The sequence below is a fragment of the Phocoena sinus genome, chromosome 13, assembly GCF_008692025.1.
Source record: "Phocoena sinus isolate mPhoSin1 chromosome 13, mPhoSin1.pri, whole genome shotgun sequence".
Taxonomy (NCBI): Eukaryota; Metazoa; Chordata; class Mammalia; order Artiodactyla; family Phocoenidae; genus Phocoena; species Phocoena sinus.
In genome coordinates this window covers 35,039,680-35,064,274 of record NC_045775.1, presented here as the reverse complement: position 1 = coordinate 35,064,274, position 24,595 = coordinate 35,039,680, and the positions used below count along the sequence as shown (strand labels likewise).

Genomic DNA, 24,595 nt, shown 5'->3' with positions numbered 1-24,595 from the left:
GTGTTCTTGGTTGGCACACTGTTGTGGCAACCTGGAACTCTGGCTCTGGACAACTGGAGGGAGACAGAGGCCCTGGGTGGCCCGAGAGGCTCAGCTCCCTCCACTAGAACTGAGAGGTGAGAGAGCTTTTTCCAGGCTGCTGGCCAAGTCCCAGAGGAGGATGAGGAACCAGGCCTATTGCATCCAACTGTGAGTTGTTCAGAAGTGCCTTCTTATGTCACTTTCAATAAGTATTTGTACAATGCCTACGAGTGCCAGGTACCCTACTGTGTGCTGGGGACACAGTGGTAGACAAGACAGATAGGTTCCCTGCCTATCCAATGGCCACAGCAGTTCAAATGAACACAGACTTCCCAACTTTCTAAATCACTGTGAGCATAACTGTCAGCATATTCCCACCTCTGTGTTTTGAAATCCATCAATAATCCAAGGACACTCCCACAGTCCCTGGCTTGATGTTGCTCAAGATGAATTGTTTTGCAGGAAAGTGAATATTTATTGAGCATCTTCTACGTGTAAGACTTGGTTCTATAAACATGAGGTCCATTTTCACCCCTCAGGGAGCTTACATTCTGGGGTGGTTGGAAGAGGACAAATGTTTGATCTGAGTAACACAAGTTATCATGTCTGAAGGAACCATAGGGAAGGTCCAGAGCAGCTGCGTCTGCTTTGGGGATGAGGTGACCCTAAAGGTGGTAGGATTCCATCAGGCAGAAGAGGATAGGAGATGACCCACAAGAACAAGTTAAGGGGCAATGCCCAAATGGGGAAAAAAAACCAGCTGAGGATGGGGATAGGAATCAAACTGGCCTAGAGACGTGGTTTGCAACCTGATCAGAAGACCTTAAATACTAAGCCAAAGAATTTGGACTGCATCCTATGGGCAAAGGGGCATTTCAGGCCAGGAAGTAATGTGACAGACCCAGTGCTGTGGGAAGATTACTTTGACATCTGTGATGGAGATGATTAAGAAGGAGGAGACCCTGGAAGCAGCAAACTGAGGCCTGAGCAGCTTCAGAGCTTTCAGAGAGGGGCTCACACCCTCTGGGTTTGATTCCTGGCTCAGTTGCTCTGCTAAGGCTGAGCACATCCTGCTGTGGAAGACTGCTGGTTGCCTCTCAATATCCACTTCGCTCTCTCTCCTTTCTAACAAAATCTTGAGTTTGTCTGGGGCAGCAAAATTCCCTGTTAAAAATATTCACCTCCTCCAAATCTAGCTGAAGATGTCCATATTTCTGGCCAATGAGGCATACAAAGAATTTTATAGTGGGGCTTCTGGAAAGGTTCTGTTTTCTTGATAAAAAGACATTGATCCAGCCAGCACAAATTTTTTCCTTACCCACTTCTTCCAGCCTGGAACTCAGTTGTGAAGCCTGGAAGTGGTGCAGCCATTTGTGACCATGAGGATAAAAGCTACCAGTCAAGGATGGCAGAGCAGGAAGATAGCAGGAGTCTTGATTCTTAATGACTTTCTTGAACAGCTGTACCAACCTGGACTGCCTATCTCTAGCCTTCCTATTATGTAAGAAAAATAACTGTTTAACTAGTTTAAGGTTTCTCTTAAGCAGTCAAATGTAATTCCTAACTGATATACATGGCTACCCTGAATGCCTCACTTTCTCCCTCTTTTCGTGATCTCACAGCCTGGCACAGGAGTGGATTATCCATCTACCATGTGCTTTTCAGAAGCTGCCCACAAGAACAGCTGAAGAGGCCCTCAGTCTATACTGCCCCCTTGGTCCCAACTCTCTCAGGCTTGCAGGGCCTCCCTAGCTTGCCTGGATCTTCCAGAGACCAGAAGGCAATGCCAACTGGGACAGCCCCAGGAGATCTCCAGCTGTGAATCCAAGGCAAGAGTCCTAGACCGGCAGTCAGAAGTCCTGGGATGCCGGACCACCTCTGCTACTAATCAGGACATGACCTTGACCCAGTCACTCCCAATTCCCTTGGGCCTCAGTCACCCTATCTTGGAAATGTGGGGACTGAGCTAGGTCAAAGTTTTCAAAGTATGCATCAATTAGTTTGCATTTAACTGTAAATAATAAAAGCAAGCAAAAAATGAACAGCAAAAAAATCAAAAACAAAAAGATAGTGTATTCAAACAGGCTTAAACAATGAAGAAAGTTATCATCTGATAAAGTCCAGAGACAGGACCACTCCAGGGCTGGTATGGTCAGCTGCCCACCAATGTCGTCAGGCACTCTGCAGTTCTCCATGGATTAGCTTTGTCCCTGATCTGCCTTTCTTCAGGGGCACAGAATGGCTACCACAGTACCAGGCAGCACAACCAAGGCACACCCCTAGCCAAGAATGAAGTGAATCCATCTTTCTTGTGTTTGATTTTTAGGAGCAAGAAGCTTTTTCCCACAAGGCCCTATCAGACTTCCTTTTACCACTCACTAGCCAGAAGTGCCCCTTTCCAACCAATCACAGAAAAGGAAAGATGCGATTGCCATCTGGTCTGAACGTATTCTGGAGAGCCAACCATGACCAGTACAGAAAGGGAGCCCTCTTCTCTAAAGAAATACCACATGACCCCATGTTACAGAGCAGATAAAAGCAGAGGCCCTTGGAATGAAGTTAGGAATGGGAAGAAGGCTAGCCCCGCTCCTACTGTCCTCAAAGTCCCAGTCACAGAACCGTGGAGCCCTTAACACCAGTTTGAAAGCCACTGGGCTTGATCTCTAAGGCAGCTTCTCACTCCAACACCCCATGGGTCTCTGCTTCTATGATTAATGGCTCTAGCAGAATGGGGTCAATAAGAAAGGGGAAACTACCCACATCCCCTGAGGTCACCCTGAAGTTGGGTCCAGTCAAAGGGCCTGGGGGCTTCTTCTAGCCTGGCTGCAGCTAGGAAAACTCTATGGATTGTGTTGTACACTCATCATAGTGACACACATTCATACAACCTTTTCCAGTTTGCAGGCACACATAATCTCATCCAGTCTAAGAAGCTGCCTTATGAGTAGTGTATGGCGCAGATGGCTCTAAACTAGAGCCACAGAGGTGGGGAAGCCGAGGCATAAAACAAGGAGGCCTTGGCTCGCAAAGCCAGGGTCTGGAAGAGCCTAGCTGGAACCATAGGCTGCCAATTTGGCTTAAGGGTGAGTGACGCTCCTGGGAAATTGGGGATACAAGGAAAAAAGACATAGGCATGACAGCAAGGCCCCAGATCATGGAGGCACAGGCTTGCTGGCTGGGTGATTGGGTCTCTCAGGCTCTCTGAGCCCCACTCCCCTCAGGGTCACTGGGAGGATGGGGGGGAGCCCTGTGAAGGGTTGTTTAAAAGAGCTGTGGGACCTTCCAGGCTGAGGCTGCAGACAGCTTGGGGAGGGCAAGCTCTGTTTCCTTACTTCAGACTATACCTGAAGGAAGACCGGGCCCCAACCACAGACTGCCACCCTGTGCCTGCCACCTCCTCCTGGGCACTTCCCCCACTCCTTGGAGGCAGACGGCTGCTGAGGGCGCTCCCCACAAGCCGGCTCATTAAAGATTTGCTCTGTCAAGCAGCAATCAAAATAAACAGACCAGCCTGAAAGCCAGGGAACTAAAAACCAATTAAGAGGGAATGGAGATGGAAGGAGGGGTGGAAGCAGGAGGGGAAAAGAGGCCAGGGCTTTCCAAAGACTCAGTTCCCATGGCAGCCAGCTTCCAAAATAGTCTGGGAATGAAAAATAATGAAAACCACAGCGGAGAGAAAAGCGATCCTGGCAGAAGAGTCCCGACCTCGGGATTGGCTAAATCCCCTTGCTCCTGGCTCTCAGAGGGCGCCTCGGTGGGTCAGAGCACCGGTGACCTGTCCCTCGCCACCGCCCACCCGTTCCTCTTTCCCTCTCAAGGCTGTGAATGGTGCAGACCCTTGCAGGCCCTGCTGCCAAGGCCCCAGGGTGAGGGAGCCACAGTCAACACCTGCCCCACGGGGAAACTGTGATGGAGACGGGGAGGGCTAGGGACAAGACCGGAAGGGGAAGTTCAGGTCTGCCAGCCTGGTTTCAGAGGGTTTCCTGGAGGAAGTGACATTCAGACTGAGATCTGAAGTAAGAGCTGGCCGAAATGAACAGAAGGAAGAGCGCCTCAGGAAGAGAGAAGAGGAATAGAAAAGGCCTGAGAGTGGAGGAGAAGAAGAGAGAGAAACACCAGAAGTTGGGTAGGGCTGACAGTTATTGAGCTGGGCATGCTCTGTGGCAAGCTGAGTGCTTTTTATGCACTGAATCCTGAGTGGTAAGAACCCCAGCAGGCTGCGACTCCCAGATTTTGTAAAGGTGGTGGAGCCAGGATCCCAGCCCACATCTGCGGACACTACACCTGCCCTCTTTCCCCTCTGCCTGGAGCCGGGCCTTCCGGGGAGCCCCCAGTTCCCTGCCCCTTCCCCTACCCGGGTGACAGGAGAGCCCTGCATGGCATTTCTAGCGTCACCTCCTAATGATATCTCTAAGGAGGCCCCTCAGCCCACCGGGAGGCATCACCCGAGGCATCACCGTTTAACCATCTCCAGACCCCCTTGTGGTCTGGTTTCTGTTTCATTGGTGAGGCAGCAGGAAAGCTGAGATCCTATTAAGCTCACTTGCAGTTGCCAAAAAGGAATAACGGCCAAAATTAAGTTAACCCTTTCACACTCCCTCGCTTCCTGAGCCACAGAAATAAGAGCCCTGAACCATATTACCATCAAGGGAAGCAACACCTCAGCCCCAGAGGAATGGGTTCCCAGGCCCAGAGGGACACCTGGCCTCCCCAGGAGGCCGGACCGGTCGGGAGCCTGTTCTGCACCAGCGTAAGCAACGGTGTGATAACGGGCAGTGCCCTGCCCAACAGCACTTACTCAGTGGACGGGCTCCTAGTTGGGAAGCAGGACGGCGCTAACTGGACCTGGGTCTTCCAAACAGGAAGAGGCAAGGTGAAGGCTGTGGATTCAGTGGCAGCTCTTAGGCTCTGACTTTTCACTCTCTTTCCAGGAAGCCAAGCCAGCACCAAGTGGGAGCCCACTGGAAACGGGGTGCACCTGAGAAGGCAAAAGCACAGCCATCAGATCCCAACTTAGTGTCCTCTGAAGTCTCTGAGCAGGACAAGGGGAACGTGGGCCAAGGAAAGAGCACTGGACTCAATGTCCAGAAAGCTGGCTTTGAGCAGAATACCTGTTCTGTCCTCGTGGTGAATGAAGCATAGACTTTGTAATCAGAGCCCCCCAGGCATCAACCTTAGTTCCATCATCTGGTAGCTGTGTGATCATGGGCAAATGACTCCTTCTGAGCCTTGGGTCTCCTCAACAGTAAATGGGCATAATAATACTGACCCCATAGGGAGGGTCTCTATAAGAGTGACAAAAGGTGCCAGAGTGCCCAGTGTAAGCTGGGGGTGGAGTAGGAACTCACTAGCATTCCTTCCTCCCCTAAGCCTCAGCTTCACCAACTGTAAAATGGGGTACCAACTCTCCTAGGTTAAGTGTGCAAAGCGCTCGGAAAACTGCAAAGGCCTATGGGTTCGTGCAAGGGGCCTCTGGCTGGGGAAGATGCTGAATCACTCCCTTACCAGCCCACACTACGTTCAGCATTTCTCTCACCTGCCATCAGCCATAAGGCCTTCCTTACCCTGCACAGCCCCTTCCTGGGTGGCCTTGAGGAGTCTCCGTGGCCACAGAGTTAAAAGAACATTTATGGGGCAAATATAAGAAACTCACGGCAAGTATAAGAAATTGGGATTATGATGTACCCCCGCTCCCTGGCTTCCCACTTATTGTTGAAGGAGATGAGGCCCGCGCACAGAAGGTGACCCTCCTGAAGTCATGGCTTGTAAGTGCCTGGGTTTGGAACCCCAGGGCTGTCCCACTCCGAGGCCATTGCTCCTGCCCCATGCACACCCCCAGTTTACTGGCTGAATGACTCCCAGGCCTGAGGGGCCTGTCCAGGGCCAGCACAAGGAGCCTCCTGAGACCTGGGGTGGGTCCCTCCGCCTGTGGGTACTGAGAGTGGTCACCCTTCCGCCAATGGGAGAGAGTGACATGCTGAGTTACCACCGGCTTCCTCGCTGGCCGAGGGCTGCCCGGAAGTAGCCCACAACGTGATGGGAAGGACAGCCTGCCCGGGAGGTGGTGACCCTCAGCCCTGGGTTTGAATCTGCACTCAGCTGTGCAAACTTGCACAACCCTGAACCTCTCTGGCTCTCAGTCACCTCAGCAGTACATCTGTAAATCCAGGAAAAACGTGCCCCATCTCACAGGCTGTGGGAAGATTGGAATGAGATGACCGACAGGTGTTGAAAACAGGCAAACCTTGTTGTCTTTCGTAATTAGCACACTCATTATTTGTTTGTGTTTCTAAGCGGCAGATTCACTAAGTGGGTTAAACAGCTTCTCACTCCCCGCTCCTTGGGCATCCCCATCCTGTTGACACTAGCCCTCTTTGTGCACCAACAGTGAGAAGATGAACCCATGCCCGAGTCAGAACATCCTGGGGGAGCAGAGTCGACTGCATATCTCAAGGGCTGGCTGTGCTGACCCTGAGACAAACTGAGCCGAGAGAAGCCACGTGTGGTTCCTCCATCTGACTCTCATAAATTAATAAGATGACGCGTCAGGTCAATAGCCACCTGACACATTTGTGTGGGGCACAGCCCTTTACAGATAGAATCCTAGGAGCATCACATCACAGCCCTGTGATGGAGCAGTGACTGACTTATTTCCTCCCTTCCTCCCTCCCTCCCCCCCTTCCCTCCTTCCCTCAGATTTCCACCTTTGATCCCTAAAGACACATTTCCAGGCAGTCCCAGGGCTGTGCCAGGGGAGGAGGGACTGCTGGCCTCAGGGCCCCCGTCCTGGGCAGGCAGGAAGGGCCCAGCCATCTGAGAGGACCCAGGGGAACTGACCCAGTCAGAGCAGCAAAGGGAACAGAGCAAGGGCAGAGATCTGGGGCTCAGAGAAGGCGTTTGCTTGGAGATTTGGGGCACCAGGCCAAGTAGGGAAGCCCTTCTGCCTGGATGTCCATGAAGGAACGTTTCCCAGCCAGCCCCACAGATCCACACCTCTAAAGCTAATGCCAGAGGCTCCCGCAGCAAGGCCTGGGGCACCAGAGGCACACAGTCAAGGAGTTATCAAACCAAACCAACCAGGCAGTTAGATGAAAAGGCAGCCCCCTCCAGCATCAGAGGAAATCAGGGGAAGCACCCAGACAGCTGGGCCAGGTCTTGAGGAAGAAGCAGGGAGTCAGAGAAAGCCCAAAGCAGCTGAGAGGGGGACTCTGGCCCCGAGAAGCTGGATTCAGGGGCTGAGGGGAAGCCCCTCATCCTGGGGGGCTCTGAGGAACACATGTCCCCTAGGCTCTAGGTGGCTGCACTCCCATGTCCCCGGGGGCCACAGAGAGATATGCTCAGCCACTGGGCTCAAGGGGACCCTGTGTTTCTCATGGGTCATCCATTCAACCCTCACAGCCAACCTCATGAGGCAGGAATCATCATGCCCAGTTAAATCTAAAGAGTCTGCAGCTCAGAGAGGTTAACTAACTCACTGAGTCACACAGTGCCCTTGTCAGGTTCATCTGGCCGCAAAGACTCTACATACTTACTGTTTGACGGGTTAAAATCATTAACCAGTGACTGTTCCCAGCCTCCCTCTTCCCCTCTCCTGCTAAAGGGACTCCGGCCGACCCACCTCCTTGCCTCTCCTTCCCACCCTTGAAGTCATCCCTGCCGGGGAAGGTGGTTCCCTGGGCCTTTGAAAAGCAGAAATTGGAAGAAAAGGGGAAAGGAGAAAAAGGTCCGAGAGGCACTGGGTGGCTTTGAGGTGGAATTATGGGGAGAGGAGAAAGCTGTGTCCTGAGGAGGCACAGAGGTGGAGAGATGTGTGGGCTCAGAAGTACCCGCTTCCGTGACTGAGAAATCCAAGGACAGAACTGAAGTTCTAGTGACATCATGTTTGGCTTCTGAACTCTGTTCTCTTGAACCAACACCACTGAGGCTGGGCCCCATGAATCACAGATGTGGAAGCATCTCATTTGTAAGAAGAGAGGAGGAAAGGAAAGGGAATTGGGACTGAGGCAAGGCAGAGACCAGCCTCCTCTCACAGCATCTTTGCTTTCTTTTGTGTGGTGTTCTCCTCTGTGCACTCACCACTTGCTTTGTTCACTTTTAGTTTCTGCTCCGGTATGACTTCGGTTAGCACACAGCCCACCATGGCCACCTGCAGCATCTCTTCAGTGCTTTTCTAGAATGATGACAATTCTGTTTGCGTTCCCACTGTGAACTATTTCATTGTACTCATGTTTCCTGGTTCAAAAATCATTTTCCCACAATTAGGTCTCTTTTTGACGGTTTTATTTATCTTTAAAGCTTAACCTTCAGCTGTTCTTTTTTTTTAATTTATTTATTTTATTTATTTATTTTTGGCTGTGTTGGGTCTTCATTGCTGTGCGCAGGCTTTCTCCAGTTGCGGCGAACGAGGTGCCACTCCTTGCTGCGGTGCGCGGGCTTCTCATTGTGGTAGCTTCTCTTGTTGCGGAGCACGGGCTCTAGGTGCACAGGCTTCAGTAGTTGTGGCTTGCGGGCTCTAGAGCGCAGGTTCAGTAGTTGTGGCGCATGGGCTCAGTTGCTCCACGGCATGTGGGATCTTCCCAGACCAGGGCTCGAACCCGTGTCCCCTGCATTGGCAGGAGGATTCTTAACCACTACGCCACCAGGGAAGCCCCCTTCAGCGGTTCTTGATGCATCATTGTGGTCTCATGTTTTGTAGCTCCATTATCAAGTCTAGGGCTTGTGAATCTATAGAACTGTATGTTGATCCTTCAAGAATTCACAAATATAACTGGTTTATTGAAGAGTCTCAACTTAGTGGGAAATAAACACAAAAATGGCTTTATGTCTTCTATCCTCCCCTATCTATACTATGACAAATTCCTTTTCTCATTGGTTAAAGGCTCCCTTAACTATAACTTGGTCCAACCCAACTATAACTTGGTCCAACCCATACATTTTAGTCTCCTTGAGTTTCCAGGACAATCTGGTTCTGTTCATCAAGACGCATTTCTGCTTATCGGTTTCTTTCTTCTCCTCCTCCCTTTCCCAGGAGAGGCCAGAGCTGTAGCCCCACTTAGTTGCAACGGAGAAGGGATCTGATCTGATCTTCACACACTTTCCCCCACCTCCTCCTAGGTCCAGGTCATCCAGTGTTTGGGACAAAGAGAAGGAGGTGGAAAAGGGCACACATCTTCTAACTCATTCAGGCTGAAGTCCTCTCCAGGTTGGTTGCCTCTGCTAATTAGTTAAGCCAAATGACCTCTGGCGCCTCCAGTGAGGCAGGCATCCACGGGCTGGCTCTCCCATGGGATGCAAGAAGCAAAGGGCCATTTGCTGCTGGTACTTCTCACTCAGCAGGCAGCCTGCTGAGGGAGAAGGAGGGGGCAGCCGGTGCGGGGGGGGGGGGGGAGGGTTGGTGGGAAGGAGATAGGAGGAAGGGGGAAAGGGGAAGACAGGAGGGGGTAACAGTAAAGAACTCAAGACCAGCTGCCTTATCCTTATCCAGCATCCACTAAACCCACAGGAAACTCGGGAACCAAGTTGCCAAATAGCGGGAGAGCCGCTGCTCCATTTCCACTCTGCCAACCAGCCCTCTCTCCTGCTCGTGTCACACAGGGGTGGACCAGAAATTCCCTTCTCCCATTTTGTGGGCCCCTTCAAAATGTAAAAAGACTTTTGCAAGCACCTCCAAAAGATTTTTTTTTTTAACTTTCTGCAAAGAGATTTAAATGTGGGCAAATGATTTTTGAACCATTTTGAACCATCCAGGAGACATAAATAATGGGTCCTTTAAGAAAGGATCTCTTGCATAGAGAACAGACTTGTGGTTGCCAAGGCGGGTGGGTGAGGGATGGACTGGGAGTTTGGGATTAGAAGATGCAAACTATTATATATAGAATGAGTAAACAACAAGGTCCTACTGTGTAGCACAGGGAACTATATTCAATATCCTGTGATAAACCATAATGGAAAAGAATATGAAAAAGAATATACATATATATGTATAACTGAATCACTTTGCTGTACAGCAGAAATTAACACAACATTGTAAATCAACTGTACTTCAATTAAAAAAAAAGTAATGGGCCTCTTGGTGTCCCCCTTTTTTGGCTTTAAGGAAGAGAAAGGACTCCCTTTCCCTCTCCATTAGAAGGGGAAGAATAGCCTCTCCCTTTATGAGAGCTGCGTACTTCCCCCAAAGTCACCAATTCCCAGCTTTCTCCCAGCCCTCTTCTACCAATCGAGGGGTTGGGACTTCCACCCAGGGGCCCAGGCAACTGCAGGAGTTCCATCTGTATAAGGTGAATGTGCCTGCATACAAGGAAATGGTGCATGAGACAAGACTGCCAACCAAGTTGCAGAGCGGACAGCTTTGCCCAAAGAGGTATGTGCTGAATCCCGTTGGCATTTTAAACTGGCAGGCCAATTATTTGTTTCTGTCTGGACTGAATGTGCCTTCATGAGGGGCTGTGGATAACTGTGATCACATGAAACTGTCAGACAAGCTCATCTGGACAACCTAGGGGCAGGTCAGAGTGAATTAGCGTGCTTCACAGTACTTTTGAAGAAAGGCAGCTTTACTGCTTTTATGTAGATACAGTAATGGGAACCAGGTGTGACTGCTTCAAGGACCAGCTAAGAATGAGTTGTAGCCAGCAAAGCGGTTGTCTATATGTGAATGATGTGACTTTAAAATGTCTTGTGTGAATGTCTCTCCTAACATCGTTGTCTATCTTTTTGTACTTCCATGAAGAAAGGCTGGCTAAGCAAAGGTTAACCTCTTCCCAGCAACATCCAAATTATTCCAAACCTCAGATGACCACCTCCCGAAAATCAAAGATGTTTGCCTGAGTTGGCAGCTCATGAGGAAGCTTGCGTTTCACAGCAGGAAGAGGAGTTTAGCCAAAATTTCCACATTGAGACCACCTTGATCCCAGCCCTAACCCATCTCAAAACGAGTATCTCCAGACTTGGGTGCTTAGTAATACGAGATGAACTTAGCTGAGTTGAAATATCAAGAGGAGAAAGAGGGTAAGCTGAAGGTTCCCCTATGGGACCAGACCTGGACCAGATCCAGAAAAAGGTATTGAAATCATGAATCATTCAATTCAGTGACTACTCTGTATCTGATTCTTTTTGGGGGGATGCTCTGATGAACAAGCCATGGTCCATGTCCTCCAGGAAAATTGAATCTTGTAGTTGAGAAGGGACATCCGTAATAACAGTGGCACAAGGCAAAGTGAAGGAGATGCAACAGGACAGAAATAAACAGCATTCCACAGTGGGGCAGAAGAATCACAAGAGGCCCTATGAAGGAGAAAACTTCTGAGGTCAGCTTTAAAGCTAAGTTTTTATTTTTAAAAAACTAAACTGATAACGGACACATAAATGAGTATCATTAGAGCACAATTATTTGAAGAACAGTTTGGCAATATCTCCTACAGTTGAGGATATGCATTCCATCACCCAGCAATTACACATCCAGGTATATATGGTAGAAAACTCTCACACGTGGGCTAGAGGAGACACACACAAAGATATTCAATACCACTTTCTATGTAATGTCAAAAAACTAGAAATGACCTAAATGTCCACTAATAGATAAAAGGATGAATAAATGGAGGTATATTCATACAATGGAAAACTATACAGAGGTTGAAGTGAATGTTCTAGAGCTTCATGTATCAATATGGAAAAATTAGAAAATTTTGTTCAAAGCATTTAAGGATATCTCTGATCAATCATTAGTCGGTCACTAGGCTGACCCAGCAGAGACTTCAATGGCTGCAAATACAGGAAATATGGCTTTTATGGAATTAGTCCAGCAAAGTCACTAAGCAAGCCGATAGCAACAGCAAACAACAAACCCTTCAAGGAAAGGAGAATCTGATTTCCAGACTTGCCATGTTACATCATCTACGCCTAGACACATCATAGCCAAACTGTCGAAAGATAAGAAGAGAATCTTGAACACAGCAAGAGAAAAAACAAACAAACAAAACTCATCATATACAAGAAACTGTCAATCAAGAATTTTCTATCCAGCAGGACTATCCTTCAGAAATGAAGGAGAAATTAAGACATTCCCAGATAAACAAATACAACAGAAGTCACAATAAATGTACATGAGCCAACCTAGCCAGATTATTAAATTGGATGTTTTTAATCTAGCTATACGCTATTTACAAGAGACACACTAAAATATATGGACCCAGAAAGTGTGAAGTAAAGGAATGAAGTTAAAACATAACAAAAAATAATCACTGGAAGAAAGCTGGTATAGTAATATCAATATCAGATAAAATAGATTTTAAGGCAAAAGGCATAATTAGGAATAAAGAGGATCAATACGTAATAATGAAAGGAAATTCACTAGGAAAGATATAAGATTTTTTAATGTGTAGACACCTAACAACATGACTTCAAAATATATAAAGTTTGACAGAATTACAAAAAAGGAACCAACGTTTCTACAATCGCAGCAGATCTCTCTATAACTGAGAGAGCAAAGAGATACTATTAATAATGATTTAAATTAACAATCTTAACGTAATGGACAAATATAGAACACTTCACTCAGTCATTCTATTATTCTTTTTTTTCTTGGAATACTTATAAAGACTGACCATGTATTATGCACAAACTAGAAATTAGAAATTGACAGCAAGAAATAACTTTTAAGACATTATTTTGTAAATTGATAAACACATTCCTAAATAACTCAAGTGTTAAAGAAGAAATTATAATGGAAATGAGAAAATCTTTAGAACCTAACAATAATTAACATAACGACATTTCTAAATTTCTTGATGCATCTACAGGGATGTTAGAGAGAAAATCCGCATTTTCACTTATGGCTTATGTAAGAAAAGTAAAGGCTACGACTTAGAGTTAATTGTCCAGCTCAAGTTAGGGAGGAGGGAAACAACAAAGTAAACCCAAATAATGAGGAAGGAAAGAAATAATAAGGATGAGAACAGAGATTAATGAAATAGAAAATGGACATAGCAAGTAACAATAAAACCAAAAACCTGGTTCTCTGAAAAGACTGCTAAAGTAGACAAATCTCTGGCAAAGCCGATCAATGTAAAAAGAGTGAAGGTACAAATGAACACTGGTGGAGCCAAGCTGCCACACCAACCATGAACACCCATCTTGAGAATGTTACGTACTTTCTGTTAAAATAGCTTTCTATCTTGTTTCAGCCATTGTCACTTTGAACGTCTGTTTCTTGCAATCAAACCTAATCCTAACCAACACAGAGGGCTCATCCAGGCCTGGGCTGAATCTGGGCATCCCAACTAGGCTGGGCAGGATGGAGGATGGTGGGAGACAGTGCTCAGGTAAAGTAGGGGTGACAGGTCAGGCAGCAGCCAAGTTGGGTTGAGGTGGCATCTGGGACAGTGGCCCGCAGGACAAGCGGTAACCACAGTATGTGGCAGACTGCCAAGCCTGCTTCCAATAGCCTCCTGGCTTCCCAGGTGAGCTCACCCCTGAGCTGACTCTTGGGGCCCAGACCCACAGGGCAGGTCTGGTTCCTCTGGGACAGGGGCCATATACCAGACTTTTACTTGCAAGTCTCAGGAAGCCCGACTCAAACTGGTTTAAACAATAAAGACAATGTATTCACTCATTTAGCTTAGTTCAATTCAATGGCTCAAACTACGATTCCAAAGACCCACCATGCTGGCCCCACATGGTCCCATGCTACCCACCCTCCAACAGCTCCAGATTCTTCTCTGGTGAGAGAAAAATAGCTTCAGCAGTCCCAGACCTCCCATCCATACCCCACACCATCCAGGGAGAAAGATTTCCTTTCCTAGGACCTCCCTTATTCTAGTGATTAGTGCTCTCTCATTGGCCAAAATTAGGTCATGTGCCTTTCTCTAACCCAATCAACTTGCTGATTGACTTCAGCCAATCAGGACCCACCACTGGAGCTGCTGCTCAGCTGAGTAACCTGGACAATTTACTGAGCCTTGCTCTCCTCATGTTTCATAGAGGATGTTAATAATACCTAACTTGTAGTGTTTTCAGACATTATAAATAAAATCAGAATTTAGCCAGCACAGTGCACGATGCTCTCTGCATTTGATCAATGGTAGCCATTAATAGATATTAGCAGTGGAACTTCCCTGGTGGTCCAGAGGTCAAGACTCTGTGCTCCCATTGCAGGGGGCCGGGGTTCGATTCCTGGTCAGGGAACTAGATCCCGCATGCCGCAACTAAAGATCCCACACTAGGCAATGAAGATCCCATGTGCCTCAACTAAGACCCAGCACAGCCAAATAAATAAATATATATTTTTTTTAAATAGCTATTAGCACTAATACTAAAAACTGGGGCTCCATTCTCAAACCTGGAGTGAGAAAGTTGGGCTAGGGGTTTCAGTTTGAAATAAGTGTCAGTCTGGGGCTTGTTCCTGAGAAGAGGGACTGGTATCAACGCTAAACTTGACCCCCAGCCCTAGGAGGTAAACTGAGGCAGTATGCCCATAGTACAGCTGAAAGCACAGGGATCCAGGGAGGTCCACAGTTCCCCCTGACCCTCAGAAACCCCAAGAATAAAGAGGCAGAGGTGACTCTGCCCAAACATGACTCTCCTCCCATTTTGGGACCTCCCTGGGGATCATGCAGGCCCCTGGGGTGGGGTTGTCCCATTAAATGGCCACATTCAAAGTGAGAGGAGCAGAAAGGCTGCAGATCCCCCCTCTGGCTCAGCTCATGGTGGGTGACAGGGTCATATGCCCTGACAGGCCTTTACCCAGGGAGAAAAATCTTTCTAATAGCCCAGAAGAATGCCCTAATCTGACATCTCGTTTAGCAGATTATTGGGCCTGGCTTTGATCTCTACTGGGCATAATGAGTGCACCTCTTGGGCCAATCAGCAGTCGTTAATTAGCAGAGTGGCCTGCAGCTGGGCCTGCCCGGGAATGGGGCCCTCGGCTTGCGAATTGGGAGTTGAGGGTGATGTTTGTGAGCAAGTCAGACCTGGAGTGAAGCTACGGGATAGATCTGGGTCACCAGGACCAGCCCTGGGGTCTCTCTGGGAAAGTGCTCTAAGCTGGGCCTTCACATGACACATGTGATACACCAGGGACTGGGCAGCGAGCAACAGCCCCCACTCCCTGCAGTGCATCACCCGACTCAGCACCGACTCAGCACAAAACAGACGTGTGTGACACCACAGCACAGCACCAGGATGTGCAGGCAGACAGCAGAAACCACCTGGTTCTGCATCTGGCCCTCTCCTAGAGGTCAGACCCTGCCTCTCTGACTTACTGACTCTTGACTCCCATTTCTCTCTCTTCTTGGGTCCCCAGCATCCACGCATGTGGATGGGAGCTGACAGGCAAGAGAGTTGGTTTTGGGTCTTGTGATTTCATCGTCTCTAAGAGTAGCGGGACTCAGTCCTGCCTTAGGATTGGGGTTTCAACAGGGACGTGACTGGGAACACAGATGCGGAGGAACCACACTGGTGTTCCTGGGTCAGAGGGCCTGGCGGCACGGGGCGGGGGTGCATGCTCTAGGCTTAGCATAGGAAGAGCTGGATTTATATGCCATCCTCTGCCATTCACTAAATAGCCACGTGACCTTCGGGTAAGTCCCCTTAACTTCTCTGCGCTTTGTCCTTTGTGTCAGGACAAGGTTACTTTTCCACATGGTGGTTGCAGTATGGGCTATACTTAGTTTTTTAATAAAACCAAAATACAGAATTACTTAATACATGTATTTTAAGTGTTCAGAATTATTAATAAATTTCTAAATCAGTCAAACTAAACATTAAATTTATTTTAATTTCAAAATTAATAAACAGATAAAACGTTAAGTAAAACATTCATTTATAGACATATAAACATTAATATTAATTCAGAATAAATCATTAGGACACAAACGTTTTAAAATAAATAATTATTCAAATAATTATTATTATTCAAAGGATAAACAAGAAATGTAATTATGAAAATTAAATATTATTTGATCTTTTTAATACAATCCTGAAAAAAAAATTGTGTCATTGTTAAGTCAAGCACATCTGTGTGCAAATTTCCCCCATTGTTGTGAACGCTCTTTCTGATTCTACACCATTCAGGGGAACAGTGAGGAGAGAGTTATAACTAACACCAAATTCTTCTTTTGATATCATCATAATGGGAAGACAAATCTATCTCTTGTTTAATTAATTTTTAATTTGTTAATAGCTCTTTGTTTCTTTCTGGCAGAAATAGGCAGAGACTGAGGCCTTTTTATTGATAGTAAGCATTCACTTTCATTTTTTTAAACGAAAGCCTCCTTTACTCTCATCAGGTATAGAAGGAGACGCCCACACCATCGGCTGTATTCCTTTCAACGCTCTTGTGCTCTTTGAAGTAGAACTAGAGCTTCAGAAGAAGCTTTGCTGTGTTGATTAGCGTCTTCTTTCTCCTCTTGAGAATTATGGAAATGTAAGAACAAAAATGCTTTCTAAATGAGTGTCCCTTTGTTCTATTTGGAATTTTAATGTAGCATAGAACTCTCTGGGTGGTTTCAAGACAAATTACTCTGATTTTAGATTTTTTTAAAAATATGAACTAATAGTATTACACTAAAAAACAATTGGCGTGTGATACATTAAAAACCCACACAGAGAGACTAATAAAAACTGGCTTTGTCCCGTGCACAGCAACAAAGACCCAATGCAGCCAAAAATAAATAAATTAAATAAATTAATTTAAAAAAACCACAAAAACCTGGCTTTGCAATGGCTTGTTCCAAATAGATCGTTTCCAAACCTTTCCTACTGTCAGGATCCTTTATTGAGGGACCTGAATGTAGAAAACCAGCAAAAGCAGGTGTCCTGGAACCAAGTGGATGCAAGGGCTCAGAGCCACTCCCCCTCCCTCACACCCCCTACACACACTCACACACATTAGCATGACGAAGGGGATAATGGCCAAAATGCCCCAGTGGACGGTAGCCCAACATTTTCGGGGGTCTTTAGACCGCTATCTAGAACCTTTCCATCCCTGAACCTTGATGAGCAGGCATGTCCTGTCTCATTCACTCCAGCCAGATGGCTGGTGCCATCTTCTTCCAGGCCTTACAGCCCTTCCTGATTTCCAGGGTTTGGGTGCAGATTTTATGAGAATTGCTAGTTCTCTCATCATCCTCATCACCTGATCCTCTCCTCCTTCCTCTATCATTGTCATCACCTCAATCACTCCTTGCTCCTTGCCCCGCCCCCTGCAGCCTTCCAGCTCCTCTATGGCACAGATGGCCCTAAGAAGGCGTATCCATGGACACACACACATACATACATACACACACCATCCACAAGTCTGCAAAGGACCTCCTCGAGCTCCTGACTTAGAGATGAGAGAAGGGCTTGGCAGCCCTGCCTGGCTCCCTCCATCTGCCCTTGTGCATTTATTTATTTATTCAACTCATTCTTTTTTTTTTTTTTTTTGCGGTACGCGGGCCTCTCACTGTTGTGGCCTCTCCCGTTGCGGAGCACAGGCTCCAGACGCGCAGGCCCAGCGGCCATGGCTCACGGGCCCAGCCGCTCCGCGCCATGTGGGATCCTCCCGGACCGGGGCACGAACCCGTGTCCCCTGCATCGGCCGGCGGACTCCCAACCACTGCGCCACCAGGGAAGCCCTCAACTCATTCTTCTGATAAAAGTTTGTTAAGCCCCACTCTATACCAGCTGCTGTGCTAGGTTCTGGGATTACAGTGGTGAGAGAGACAAACAAGGTTCCTGTCCTCACGGAGCTTACAGTCTACTCAGGGAGATGAACAGTAAAGAAATAATCATTCAACAGAAATACTTGATAACAATGGTGTAAGAATGTCTTCCACTCCCTGTGGTCCTCTGCATTGCCTGCAGACACACATGGAGAGAGATCTAAGGGCCTTTAAGGTACCAACTCACTCACCTCCTACCTTCAGGAAGTTCTGACAGCCTGAGAAGCCTTGCAAAAGAGTCCAGCTGTTCCAGCAGGTCCTCCTGGGCCACAGGAAAGACGTGGACAGTGGCCGAGTCCACTAGGCCCCTCCCCAGCCCTGCTTCCTGACTCAGGGCATCCTCAGGGCCAGGGGGAGACAGGGGCTCTCCCTCACACCATACCCACAGACAAATGTTAGCAGCACCAAAATGGATCCAAGTTTTGTGGGGCCTGAAACTTATATAACTTAGAGAGCCTTCTTTAAGAAACCAAAAACAAAATACAAAAGTAGGGTAAAAGTGAAAATTTATTTCTTTAAAATGCTTCTCATTCTTTTCTAGAAGTCCCATCACTCACTCTTTTTTTTTAAAGCTGCCAAATACACAAAAAACAGAAAAATAATATTTTAATAAATTTGCTCAGTGACACATCCTCCACATTTTGGGCTCTTTTCCTCATCATACGGCAGTGATTTCATGATTTGGCACTTTCTATACAGAGTACAGAATGGTCTTTCCTCCTAATATAGTTGATCGAACTATGCACTTTGTTATTCAGGATTTAGGAACGTTTATTTCAGCTTCTCAACCAATGTCATGTGAATTTTTAGGACTGTTGTCAGTTGGGTAAATCCTTAACAAGTTTCATATATGAGCTGTAAGATTAAAAGAACTTTCCACAGACTAGCCTCTGGCTCTGTACATTTCAAATCTTATTTCCCTACCACTTCCCACAGCTTCCTGTCCTGAGAGCCATAGGACACGTTCTCACTGCATCACACCAGGTGAGTCAACACCACGGGAAGTAGTTGAATTCCTGGAAACCATTCCTCCCGCAATAACTGTAACGAGACACAGAAGTGACCAAGAGCCACATTCATGAAACACTATATACATATACTGCATCCCACATAAACACCCACCCATTCGCCCACACTAAACGCATCCCCAACTCAAGTTTCCCTAAGCTGGATCCCAAAAATGCCCACAGCTATTCCAACACCACCTGACAGGAGGGAAAATGTGACAGAGGGAAAGTCAGGAGGAAAAGAAACAGCAGCCTTCAATGACTGTGGTCGAAATAACACACTTTTGCAAGTTTTTACAAAAATATGAGACCACGTGAAAGCATCGCCAGGGCCCCTCCCGAGGCCTTGGAAGGACCCAACAAATGAGGGGCCCAGTAAGGCTCTGCAAAGGGGGAGCAGCCCTTGGAGATGAAAGAGGTGAGGAGAAGGGTAATTACTGAGGTGGGCACAATTATCTTAACAAGTTGAATTAGCCCCAGATAAACCTGTACCTAATAAACCTGGGCTGCTCGTGCCTGGAGCCTCCGGAAGGAAGGAGGACTTCAAAGCCCAAGGCCGGGTCATCAGAGGCAGTTGTCTCCCCCCAGGCCCCAGGCCCCAGGCCTGTCCATGGGCTGTAGGCCAAGGCAGGGCCTGAACCCCGCCCTCACATGCCCAGCACCCAGCTCACACAGGAGCGCCCCACAGACGTCTGTACCCAGATACACCTTTGCCGCCCCTCCCCACAACGTTTTCATACCCAGCACCTCATCAGACAGGCTTCCTGGGCTGTCAGGAAGCCCAGGACTGGGGTCCCCTCAGGGCCTCTTTGTGGGGGGTGGGATGGGGCAGGCGAGGAAATGCAGAAGGGCCTTCCTTCCTATTCTCCACTCACAGGGTGGGAGTCACAGTGTGTAGGGGGCACTGGCTGCCACCTTCCTTTTTTTTCTTTTAACTTCACTGAGGAATAATGGACACGATTGTATATATTTGAAGTACACAGTGTGACGATTTGATATACGTATACATTGTGGAATGATTATTAAGATCAAGATAATTAACACATCCATCATTTCACAGTTAACATAGTTAACATTTTGGGTGTGTGGTGAGAGAGCTTAAGATCTACTCTGCAACGTTCAAGTCTCTAATACCGTACTATTAACTAGAGTCACCAGGCTGTACGTTAGATCCTCAGAACTTACTCTTCTTACAACTGAAAGTTTGTACTCTTTGACCTTCATCACCCCATTTTCCCCTCCCCCAACAGAATGGCAACCACCATTCTCTTCTTGCTCCTGTGAAATCCAGCCTTTCTTCTTTAATGCCCATGCCAGCACCGGGGTCCGAGGCTCTGCAGACCTGGTATGCTCTCCTGACCTTCCTCTTCTTTTAGCCCATGTATCTCTTCCATCCAAGGAGCAGGGACCAGACAGTGGACAAGATGCTGCCTCCGTGGTTCAGAGAAGAGTTATGTACTGAGCCCAAGATCATGCCAATCTCACAAGATACAGGCTGGAGAAGGGGGTAATGTCACCACTGGCCCCAGCCTCCACCCAGGACAAGTGGGAAACCATGGGGCTGACAGGCTCAGAACCTTCCAGGGCTGAAGGGCTGGCCAAAGTCCTGACTTGCCTCACGCAGGCCCTGGGGCCCAGAGACCTGCCCCATAGCCCTGGCTCCTAGGCTTCAGGGCAGCACAAAGCCCCAGGTTTTGCCAAGGAGCTTGGCTGATCAGCAAAGTGTCTTCAAAGAACACCAAGTTGGGAGTCAAGGCCATGGGTTCGAATTCCAGGTTTCAGGAGTTTGGGGAAAGTGAGGGGAAATAATGGCCACAAAGATCCTTGGATGATTAGGTGAGGGGGTTCATCATCCAGAGTAACAAGAGCCATGAGCAGGCGGATTGGCCAGAACTAGCTGGGAGTGGGCCAGGTCTTTGAGGCTCTTCCGCTCAGGAAAACCCTGTTCTTCGTCCTGAGCCAGAGGGGGAAGGAAAACAGGAAACACATGTTCTGTAGGGGAGGCTGAGCACCCAGCCCCAAGAAGCCTGCAGGGAGGACCTGCCCCCAGATGAGAGTTTCCCAGCCCCACCTGGGGACCCAGCCCTGACCAGCCTTGAGGAAGAAACATGCTCATCAAGCTTATATCGACACAAAGAGCCCAGAGCTGCTAGGCCATCTGCGTTCTCACTCACAAACCTCTGTGCAGCCTTGGGCCAGGAGCTCGGCTACTCTGATCCTCACCTTCTTCCCCTATCAAATGGAAGCGATTGACCCTGCCTCCCTGTCTGCCTTGCCTGCCTAGCTGGCTTTGGAAATGACAAAGCACCACACGTCACACATGGGAATACTGTTGGGAATCCCAGAGGGCTTCCTCCCTACCTATCCTTCAAGTCTCAGCCTCCAGGCCTCAGCATCCAGGAAGCCTTCCCTGGTTGCCCCAAAGGGAAGGACTGACTCGTTCATGTGATCCCCTCTGGCCTTCACCGTTTACCCCTCTTTGAGGGGCCTGACACATACTCTGCACCAGACAAAAGTAGTGACATCTGGTCATCCTACACATAGATCATGAGCAGCTTGAAGCCCAGCCAGCCCTGTTATCCTTCATGTCGTCCTCGGGAGCCAGCAGGTGTGTAAGAAGCCCTGGTTGGAGACACAAGGCCTGGTTCAGATGATAAGTCATTCCTGCCCTCCATCCCACCCACACCGCTCCCCCTTGATCCAGTCTTGACCAGCGGGGACTTGGGATTTTACCAGCACAGTCACCAGGGTACCCAGGGAGAGCAGCCCAGAAAATCCCAGGGGATCCCTCCGAGACCCCTCCTGGCTGCCTTTGGCCTGGACAGGAGGAGCCCCAGGAAGCTATCTGCCCACACCCTCCTCAGACCCACAGTGCAGGCCCGGCTCACGGCGCTCTGTGTCTCTAAAGGCCAGAGCCTGGTGTGGTTCGAGGGGCTCTGAGAAGGAGGCTGCCTGAAGTGCGAGGCCACGGTGTCAGCATGGAGTGCATCTGCCTGTGTTGTTCCCTAGTGAGTGTCCACGTGTGTTTCCTCTGTTCCTCTTCAGCAGCCCCCTCAGAACCTGGGCTGGCCATGGTGACCAGCAGGTGGCTTGGGGAAGGGTGGGGCCTGGTAGGGAGAAAGGAGGCCAGGTTGCTGGGTCAGCTCTCCCTAGAGAGTGGGAGCAGGGAGAGACGGCCACCGTAAACCAGTGCTCTCCCTTGCGCCGTGCAGAGTCGTCATCTCCCAGCCACTTTGCATCTGGGAAGACCGTAAGACTGGTTCTCATGGCAGGAATGTGAGCTATCGCATCCTGGCCAAGGTGGTTAAGAGAGTTGCCTTCTCTATTTCTTCCCTGTCTGCCTGCAGGATGCAGAGAGCCCCGAGGCCCTGAGGGAGGGCAGAGCATTGATGCAAGGAGCCTGGATCCCTGGATTACCACACAGAAGGCCCCCTGCTGGCCAGGAACATCCACCTTGAATGGTTATGATCGAGAATTAAAGTCTGTTGTGCTCAGCTATTGACATTTTGGGATTTATTCGTTTCATCAACAAACATTATCCTAATTCAGTTGCCTTAGAGGAGCAAGATTGGAAAGAAAAAAATGAGCTTGACACCCCAGATCTGCCTCCCTAGACCCCATTTAGAACTTAGAACATGATCTGAGCCCACCCCCTCAGTCTTACCCATTGGTCCGGCTCCAGTTGGGGGGAATGCTTTGAGTTCAAAAACTGAGAGCAGTACTGTCCATTTCTCACTCAGCTGGCTCCGCATCATCAAGCCGGCCTCTCTCAAGCCCCACCTATCCCAGGCCCTCCATTTTGGCATCCTGACTGGACCCTCTCTGGATTCCAACCTCTGGCATTGTGTCCTGGCTAGTACAAGGTCTCTCCACTCACCTTGGACCCTCCCCAGGGTCACAGTTCCTACACTTACTTGGTGCCCTCACTCTGGCCCCTTCCTTCCTGAGAGGCTGCTATGAAAGTCCAGAGGCCAGATCAGGCCCATGATGTCTACAGCAGGCTCACAGTACGGCGAATGCCTCTGTGCTAAGGGCTTTCTGTGCCTCGACCTAATCAATATTCACAACAACCCTGTGAGGTAGGTAGACACCTAGATCACCATCCTGATTCTGCACTAGGGTGTTACAATTCCCATTTTACAGATGAGAAAACCAAGGCATGAAGTGGTAAGTCACTCATTCTAGGGTACGTAGCTCATACATGGTAGAGCCAGGCCTAGAATCCAAGTCATCTAGACTCTGGAGCCCACACTCTGACATCACCAAAGGCCAAACTAAGCCCCCTGGGTTGGTAATGTGAGGTGGCCCTGGGACGTTCTACGGAGTCTTCCTAGAGAAGATGGCGTTTGGGGTCAAGTCACACAAGCTCACTGCGCCTGGTTGTCCTTCCAAGGTTCTGCCAGTTGCTAAGGTGTGTGTGTGTGTGTGTGTGTGTGTGTGTGTGTAAAATCTACATAGGCTTGGACATGGAAATACAACAAGAAGGGCTTTAGAGCAGTGCTAGCCAATAGAAATAAGACACAAGCCACAGGTGCAAGCCATGTGTATCATTTAAAACTTTCTAATTGCTACATTATAAACATGAAATTAACTTTAATAAATTATTTTATCCACTACAGAATATTGTCATTTCAATATGTAATCAACATGGAAAATTATGAATGAGATCTCTTGCACTCTTCTGTGCTAAGCCTTCAAAGTCCAGTTTGTATTCACCATGAAGAACACATCTCAGCTCAGTGTAGCTACATCTCAAGCGGTCAAGAGCCGCAAGTGGCTGGTGGCCGCTGTCTCGGACAGCACAGCTCTGGAGAGGGTCTGGGCTTGGGAGGTCAAGCTGACCCTAGGAACAAGGCTCTAGGACATGGTGGGCTTCCCAGGCCCTGAAGGGCACACATGCTTTGGCCCAGCTTAGCAGAGAGCTACACGAGTCTGGAAGTAGCACTCAAGGCAGTAACTCCTGCAAAAACACAAACCTCTATGTGTTAGGATTCAGGGAAAGCAGCGGATTTTTTTTTTCTTTTTTGCGGTACGCGGGCCTCTCACTGTTGTGGCCTCTCCCATTGTGGAGCACAGGCTCCGGACGCGCAGGCTCAGCGGCCATGGCTCACGGGCCCAGCCGCTCCGCGGAATGTGGGATCTTCCTGGACCAGGGCACGAACCCGTGTCCCCTGCATCGGCAGGTGGACTCTCAACCACTGCGCCACCAAGGAAGCCCTCGGATGGTTTTAATTTGCTGCAAAATCGGCATGTGTTTGTACTGTCCTATTTACAGTAGGCCCTCTAAAGAGGCTTGTAAACAACTCAAGGAGCGTCAAGGAGTCCAGCACTCCATGCAGCTGTTCTGCGTTCCCTGACTACCCCAGATCCCCGCCTTACAAGCAAGTGCAGATTAAACCCAGAATGTTTTCACGACCAAGGAGTATGGTCTATGAAATGTGAAGGGAAAGAAATCTGAGCGAAAAGCCAGGTTGGGAAATTGTTGCCAGCTGTGGTATGTGGGAGCCAGGGATGGGGACGGGACCCCAAAAGGAAGCCCTGAGTCCCCCCACCACCCCGTATCATCTGGGGTCTGTGTCTAACCCCGGAGGTATCACCCAAGAGAGAAGTTTCAAAAACTCAAGTTAGCCTGCAGAATGAGTGTGAAATTATCTGTCAGAATCAGTGGTGGCCTGGCCTGGGACTTGTGTGCTCATACAGGTTCCCTCACTTACAAGGGCCCGTGCCCAGAAGGGCCCCATGCTTGGTTTAATGCTCTGCTGTCGCCATCTCGAAATTCTTATTAGTTTTGGAACCAGGCTATTTTCATTTTGCACTGGGCCCACAAATTATGGAGCTGATCCTGAATGGAGGCTGCTGCAGGAA

At 48.6% G+C, this 24,595-nt stretch overlaps 1 long non-coding RNA gene across 1 annotated transcript in view; it reads right to left on the bottom strand.

Annotated features, from left to right (window-relative positions):
- The window catches only part of LOC116764518, a 205,686-nt gene that overhangs the window by 106,792 nt on the left and 74,299 nt on the right, over positions 1-24,595 (bottom strand). Inside the window, exon 5 of the long non-coding RNA XR_004352916.1 lies at positions 4,820-4,999. This is a non-coding gene — a long non-coding RNA (uncharacterized LOC116764518). The remainder of the gene's footprint in view (positions 1-4,819; positions 5,000-24,595) is intronic.